This window comes from Oncorhynchus tshawytscha, linkage group LG08 (genome assembly GCF_018296145.1).
Source record: "Oncorhynchus tshawytscha isolate Ot180627B linkage group LG08, Otsh_v2.0, whole genome shotgun sequence".
Taxonomy (NCBI): Eukaryota; Metazoa; Chordata; class Actinopteri; order Salmoniformes; family Salmonidae; genus Oncorhynchus; species Oncorhynchus tshawytscha.
Genome location: NC_056436.1, coordinates 5,798,951 through 5,806,696, shown reverse-complemented (window position 1 = coordinate 5,806,696; position 7,746 = coordinate 5,798,951).

Here is a 7,746-nt window from a genome sequence, read left to right as displayed (position 1 = left end):
CCCCTCACCATCCTTTACCGTCACATGGACCTGTCCTCAGGCCGCAGCGTCCCAGCAGACATCTTCCAGATGCAGGCCACTACCAGATACCCTGGAGCTTTCTACATCTTCCAGATGCAGGCCACCACCAGATACCCCAGAGCTTTCTACATCTTCCAGATCAAAGGACCGGGCAACGAGGGACGAGAGTTCTACATGAGGGTGAGGGAGGGAGGAGCATTCTACAAGAGGGAGAGGGAGGGAGGGAGGAGCGCTCTACAGGAGGGAGAGGGAGGGAGGGAGGAGCATTCTACAAGAGGGAGGGAGGGAGGGAGGCAGGGAGGAGCATTCTACAGGAGGGGGAGGGAGGGAGGGAGGGAGGGCATTCTACAAGAGGGAGGGAGGGAGGGGGGGGAGTTTTAGATGAGGGAGGGAGGAGCGTTCTACATGAGGGATAGGGAGGGAGGGAGGAGCATTCTACAAGAGGGAGGGGGAGGGAGGGAGGGAGGGAGGAGAGTTTTAGATGAGGGAGGGAGGAGCGTTCTACATGAGGGGAGGGAGGGAGGAGCGTTCTACAGGAGGCATTGGGAGGAGGGAGGAGGGAGGGAGGAGCGTTCAGGAGGTAGAGAGGAGCGTTCTACATGAGGGAGAGGGAGGGAGAGCATTCTACAGGAGGTAGAGGGAGGGAGGAGCATTCTACAGGAGGTAGAGGGAGGGAGGAGCGTTCTACATGAGGGGGAGGGAGGGAGGAGCGTTCTACATGAGGGAGAGGGAGGGAGGAGGGAGGGAGGAGCATTCCAAATGAGGGAGAGGAGGAGCGTTCTACAGGAGGGTGGGAGGGAGGGAGGAGCGTTCTACGGGAGGGTGGGAGGGAGGAGAGTTCTGCTGGAGGGTGGGAGGGAACGAGGTTAGGAGCGTTCTATGGAGGGTGGGAGGGAAGGAGGGAGGGAGGAGCGTTCTACAGCGTGGCTGATGTATTGTTGCCTACCCTGACCACCTGAGGAGCGGCCCGTCAGGAAGCCCAGGATCCAGTATGTGCTTGGTATAGTTGGCCAGGAGATGGGGCACTAAGAGTGTGTTGCGTTAGAGATGCTCTACTCTGCTAGATTCTGATTGTGTTCTCTGAGATTAGAGGTGTCCTCAGCTGTTTGTTTTTTGGTGTGAAATAATCTACTGCAAAGACGGTGATGGTATCTTTCCAAGGTACACTGTGGCGTATAATACTGTGCTGAATCCTCTGTGTGCTCATGATTTGTCAGTGTTTGATCTGAAACCATAAATCATGACTTGTGTGTAGGAATGTAGGAAGTGGTTTTAACTTAACCACTGCGATGCGGAAGGGAAAGGCATGTTGCCAGTATATTCCATTCAGACCCCTTGACTTTTTCCATATTTTGTTACGTTATTCTAAAATTGATTAAATTGTTTGTTTTCCTTATCAATCTACACACAATACCCCATAATGACAAAGCAAAAACAGTTTTTTTTGCAAATCTATTAAAAATTTAAAAAAAGATACCTTATTTCCGTAAGTATTCAAGACCCTTTGGTGTGAGACTCGAAATTGAGCTCAGGTGTCTCCAGAAGGTGTAATGAGATGTGAGATGCGATGCTGTCTGTCTCCTCTTCTCTCTGTTCGCGAGAGGACTGACCAGTGAACCTGGTCAGTCCTCTCCAATAACAACCTATAAGTGAACCTGGTCAGTCCTCTCCAGTAACAACCTGTAAGTGAACCTGGTCAGTCCTCTCCAATATCAACCTGTAAGTGAACCTGGTCAGTCCTCTCCAATAACAACCTGTAAGTGAACCTGGTCAGTCCTCTCCAATAACAACCTGTAAGTGAACCTGGTCAGTCCTCTCCAATAACAACCTGTAAGTGAACCTGGTCAGTCCTCTCCAATATCAACCTGTAAGTGAACCTGGTCAGTCCTCTCCAATAACAACCTGTAAGTGAACCTGGTCAGTCCTCTCCAGTAACAACCTGTAAGTGAACCTGGTCAGTCCTCTCCGGTAACAACCTGTAAGTGAACCTGGTCAGTCCTCTCCTGTAACAACCTGTAAGTGAACCTGGTCAGTCATCTCCAATAACAACCTGTAAGTGAACCTGGTCAGTCCTCTCCAGTAACAACCTGTAAGTGAACCTGGTCAGTCCTCTCCAATAACAACCTGTAAGTGAACCTGGTCAGTCCTCTCCAATATCAACCTGTAAGTGAACCTGGTCAGTCCTCTCCAATAACAACCTATAAGTGAACCTGGTCAGTCCTCTCAAATAACAACCTGTAAGTGAACCTGGTCAGTCCTCTCCAGTAACAACCTGTAAGTGAACCTGGTCAGTCCTCTCCAATAACAACCTGTAAGTGAACCTGGTCAGTCCTCTCCAGTATCAACCTGTAAGTGAACCTGGTCAGTCCTCTCCAGTAACAACCTGTAAGTGAACCTGGTCAGTCCTCTCCAATATCAACCTGTAAGTGAACCTGGTCAGTCCTCTCCAATAACAACCTGTAAGTGAACCTGGTCAGTCCTCTCCGGTAACAACCTGTAAGTGAACCTGGTCAGTCCTCTCCAGTAACAACCTGTAAGTGAACCTGGTCAGTCATCTCCAATAACAACCTGTAAGTGAACCTGGTCAGTCCTCTCCAGTAACAACCTGTAAGTGAACCTGGTCAGTCCTCTCCAATAACAACCTGTAAGTGAACCTGGTCAGTCCTCTCCAATATCAACCTGTAAGTGAACCTGGTCAGTCCTCTCCAATAACAACCTGTAAGTGAACCTGGTCAGTCCTCTCCAATAACAACCTGTAAGTGAACCTGGTCAGTCCTCTCCAGTAACAACCTGTAAGTGAACCTGGTCAGTCCTCTCCAATAACAACCTGTAAGTGAACCTGGTCAGTCCTCTCCAGTAACAACCTGTAAGTGAACCTGGTCAGTCCTCTCCAGTAACAACCTGTAAGTGAACCTGGTCAGTCCTCTCCAATAACAACCTGTAAGTGAACCTGGTCAGTCCTCTCCAATAACAACCTGTAAGTGAACCTGGTCAGTCCTCTCCAATAACCTGGTCAGTCCTCTCCAATAACCTGGTCAACCTGTAAGTGAACCTGGTCAGTCCTCTCCAATATCAACCTGTAAGTGAACCTGGTCAGTCCTCTCCAATAACAACCTGTAAGTGAACCTGGTCAGTCCTCTCCAATATCAACCTGTAAGTGAACCTGGTCAGTCCTCTCCAATAACAACCTGTAAGTGAACCTGGTCAGTCCTCTCCAGTAACAACCTGTAAGTGAACCTGGTCAGTCCTCTCCAGTAACAACCTGTAAGTGAACCTGGTCAGTCCTCTCCAATAACAACCTGTAAGTGAACCTGGTCAGTCCTCTCCAATATCAACCTGTAAGTGAACCTGGTCAGTCCTCTCCAATAACAACCTATAAGGGAACCTGGTCAGTCCTCTCAAATAACAACCTGTAAGTGAACCTGGTCAGTCCTCTCCAGTAACAACCTGTAAGTGAACCTGGTCAGTCCTCTCCAATAACAACCTGTACGTGAACCTGGTCAGTCCTCTCCAGTATCAACCTGTAAGTGAACCTGGTCAGTCCTCTCCAGTAACAACCTGTAAGTGAACCTGGTCAGTCCTCTCCAGTAACAACCTGTAAGTGAACCTGGTCAGTCATCTCCAATAACAACCTGTAAGTGAACCTGGTCAGTCCTCTCCAGTAACAACCTGTAAGTGAACCTGGTCAGTCCTCTCCAATAACAACCTGTAAGTGAACCTGGTCAGTCCTCTCCAATAACAACCTGTAAGTGAACCTGGTCAGTCCTCTCCAATAACAACCTGTAAGTGAACCTGGTCAGTCCTCTCAATAACAACCTGTAAGTGAACCTGGTCAGTCCTCTCCAATAACAACCTGTAAGTGAACCTGGTCAGTCCTCTCCAATAACAACCTGTAAGTGAACCTGGTCAGTCCTCTCCAATAACAACCTGTAAGTGAACCTGGTCAGGTAACAACCTGTAAGTGAACCTGGTCAGTCCTCCAGTAACAACCTGTAAGTGAACCTGGTCAGTCCTCTGTAACAACCTGTAAGTGAACCTGGTCAGTCCTCTCCAATAACAACCTGTAAGTGAACCTGGTCAGTCCTCTCCAATAACAACCTGTAAGTGAACCTGGTCAGTGAACCTGGTCAGTCCTCTCCAATAACAACCTGTAAGTGAACCTGGTCAGTCCTCTCCAATAACAACCTGTAAGTGAACCTGGTCAGTCCTCTCCAATAACAACCTGTAAGTGAACCTGGTCAGTCCTCTCCAATAACTGTAAACCTCTCCAATAAGTGAACCTGGTCAGTCCTCTCCAATAACAACCTGTAAGTGAACCTGGTCAGTCCTCTCCAATAACAACCTGTAAGTGAACCTGGTCAGTCCTCTCCAATAACAACCTGTAAGTGAACCTGGTCAGTCCTCTCCAATATCAACCTGTAAGTGAACCTGGTCAGTCCTCTCCAATAACAACCTGTAAGTGAACCTGGTCAGTCCTCTCCAATAACAACCTGTAAGTGAACCTGGTCAGTCCTCTCCAGTAACAACCTGTAAGTGAACCTGGTCAGTCCTCTCCAATAACAACCTGTAAGTGAACCTGGTCAGTCCTCTCCAGTAACAACCTGTAAGTGAACCTGGTCAGTCCTCTCCAGTAACAACCTGTAAGTGAACCTGGTCAGTCCTCTCCAATATCAACCTGTAAGTGAACCTGGTCAGTCCTCTCCAATAACAACCTGTAAGTGAACCTGGTCAGTCCTCTCCAATATCAACCTGTAAGTGAACCTGGTCAGTCCTCTCCAATAACAACCTGTAAGTGAACCTGGTCAGTCCTCTCCAATAACAACCTGTACGTGAACCTGGTCAGTCCTCTCCAATATCAACCTGTAAGTGAACCTGGTCAGTCCTCTCCAATAACAACCTGTAAGTGAACCTGGTCAGTCCTCTCCAATAACAACCTGTAAGTGAACCTGGTCAGTCCTCTCCAATAACAACCTGTAAGTGAACCTGGTCAGTCCTCTCCAATAACAACCTGTAAGTGAACCTGGTCAGTCCTCTCCAATAACAACCTGTAAGTGAACCTGGTCAGTCCTCTCCAATAACAACCTGTAAGTGAACCTGGTCAGTCCTCTCCAATAACAACCTAGTAAGTGAACCTGGTCAGTCCTCTCCAATAACAACCTGTAAGTGAACCTGGTCAGTCCTCTCCAATAACAACCTGTAAGTGAACCTGGTCAGTCCTCTCCAATAACAACCTGTAAGTGAACCTGGTCAGTCCTCTCCAATAACAACCTGTAAGTGAACCTGGTCAGTCCTCTCCAGTAACAACCTGTAAGTGAACCTGGTCAGTCCTCTCCAGTAACAACCTGTAAGTGAACCTGGTCAGTCCTCTCCAATATCAACCTGTAAGTGAACCTGGTCAGTCCTCTCCAATATCAACCTGTAAGTGAACCTGGTCAGTCCTCTCCAATATCAACCTGTAAGTGAACCTGGTCAGTCCTCTCCAATAACAACCTGTAAGTGAACCTGGTCAGTCCTCTCCAATATCAACCTGTAAGTGAACCTGGTCAGTCCTCTCCAATAACAACCTGTAAGTGAACCTGGTCAGTCCTCTCCAATAACAACCTATAAGTGAACCTGGTCAATCCTCTCAAATAACAACCTGTAAGTGAACCTGGTCAGTCCTCTCCAGTAACAACCTGTAAGTGAACCTGGTCAGTCCTCTCCAATAACAACCTGTAAGTGAACCTGGTCAGTCCTCTCCAGTATCAACCTGTAAGTGAACCTGGTCAGTCCTCTCCAGTAACAACCTGTAAGTGAACCTGGTCAGTCCTCTCCAATATCAACCTGTAAGTGAACCTGGTCAGTCCTCTCCAATAACAACCTGTAAGTGAACCTGGTCAGTCCTCTCCAATAACAACCTGTAAGTGAACCTGGTCAGTCCTCTCCAATATCAACCTGTAAGTGAACCTGGTCAGTCCTCTCCAATAACAACCTGTAAGTGAACCTGGTCAGTCCTCTCCAATAACAACCTGTAAGTGAACCTGGTCAGTCCTCTCCAATATCAACCTGTAAGTGAACCTGGTCAGTCCTCTCCAATAACAACCTATAAGTGAACCTGGTCAGTCCTCTCCAATAACAACCTGAGTGAACCTGGTCAGTCCTCTCCAATATCAACCTGTAAGTGAACCTGGTAAGTCCTCTCCAATAACAACCTATAAGTGAACCTGGTCAGTCCTCTCAAATAACAACCTGTAAGTGAACCTGGTCAGTCCTCTCCAGTAACAACCTGTAAGTGAACCTGGTCAGTCCTCTCCAATAACAACCTGTAAGTGAACCTGGTCAGTCCTCTCCAGTATCAACCTGTAAGTGAACCTGGTCAGTCCTCTCCAGTAACAACCTGTAAGTGAACCTGGTCAGTCCTCTCCAATATCAACCTGTAAGTGAACCTGGTCAGTCCTCTCCAATAACAACCTGTAAGTGAACCTGGTCAGTCCTCTCCAATATCAACCTGTAAGTGAACCTGGTCAGTCCTCTCCAATAACAACCTGTACGTGAACCTGGTCAGTCCTCTCCAATATCAACCTGTAAGTGAACCTGGTCAGTCCTCTCCAATAACAACCTGTAAGTGAACCTGGTCAGTCCTCTCCAATAACAACCTGTAAGTGAACCTGGTCAGTCCTCTCCAATAACAACCTGTAAGTGAACCTGGTCAGTCCTCTCCAATAACAACCTGTAAGTGAACCTGGTCAGTCCTCTCCAATAACAACCTGTAAGTGAACCTGGTCAGTCCTCTCCAATAACAACCTGTAAGTGAACCTGGTCAGTCCTCTCCAATATCAACCTGTAAGTGAACCTGGTCAGTCCTCTCCAATAACAACCTGTAAGTGAACCTGGTCAGTCCTCTCCAATAACAACCTGTAAGTGAACCTGGTCAGTCCTCTCCAATATCAACCTGTAAGTGAACCTGGTCAGTCCTCTCCAATAGCAACCTGTAAGTGAACCTGGTCAGTCCTCTCCAATAACAACCTGTAAGTGAACCTGGTCAGTCCTCTCCAGTAACAACCTGTAAGTGAACCTGGTCAGTCCTCTCCAGTAACAACCTGTAAGTGAACCTGGTCAGTCCTCTCCAATATCAACCTGTAAGTGAACCTGGTCAGTCCTCTCCAATATCAACCTGTAAGTGAACCTGGTCAGTCCTCTCCAATATCAACCTGTGGGTGAACCTGGTCAGTCCTCTCCAATATCAACCTGTAAGTGAACCTGGTCAGTCATCTCCAATAACAACCTGTAAGTGAACCTGGTCAGTCCTCTCCAATATCAACCTGTAAGTGAACCTGGTCAGTCCTCTCCAATAACAACCTATAAGTGAATCTGGTCAGTTAAATAAAACGTACTGGATCTGAATGCTGCATCTGGTCAAAGTTATTCTTCTTATGTAACAATGCCATGTAAAAGTTATTCTTCTTAATTAATGATTTTGGGGATTAGCAACAAAAGCCAATAGTGGCCAACACTGGGAGGTCAAATGAGGATACTTCTGTTCAGGGTAATACATGCTCATATGGAGATCACATGAACAGACTATACCATTCTTTATCTTTATTAAGGAAGCAATTGAGACTCCTGCACATGTTTATTATTAATTTTGTTTTTGGAGAAGGAAGCTTGTTAATCTTGAGAACGTCTCGTTTGAAGGGCATTAGCGGAGAGAGAGGAACCATGTCAACAGAACCAACCAGCCTTAGA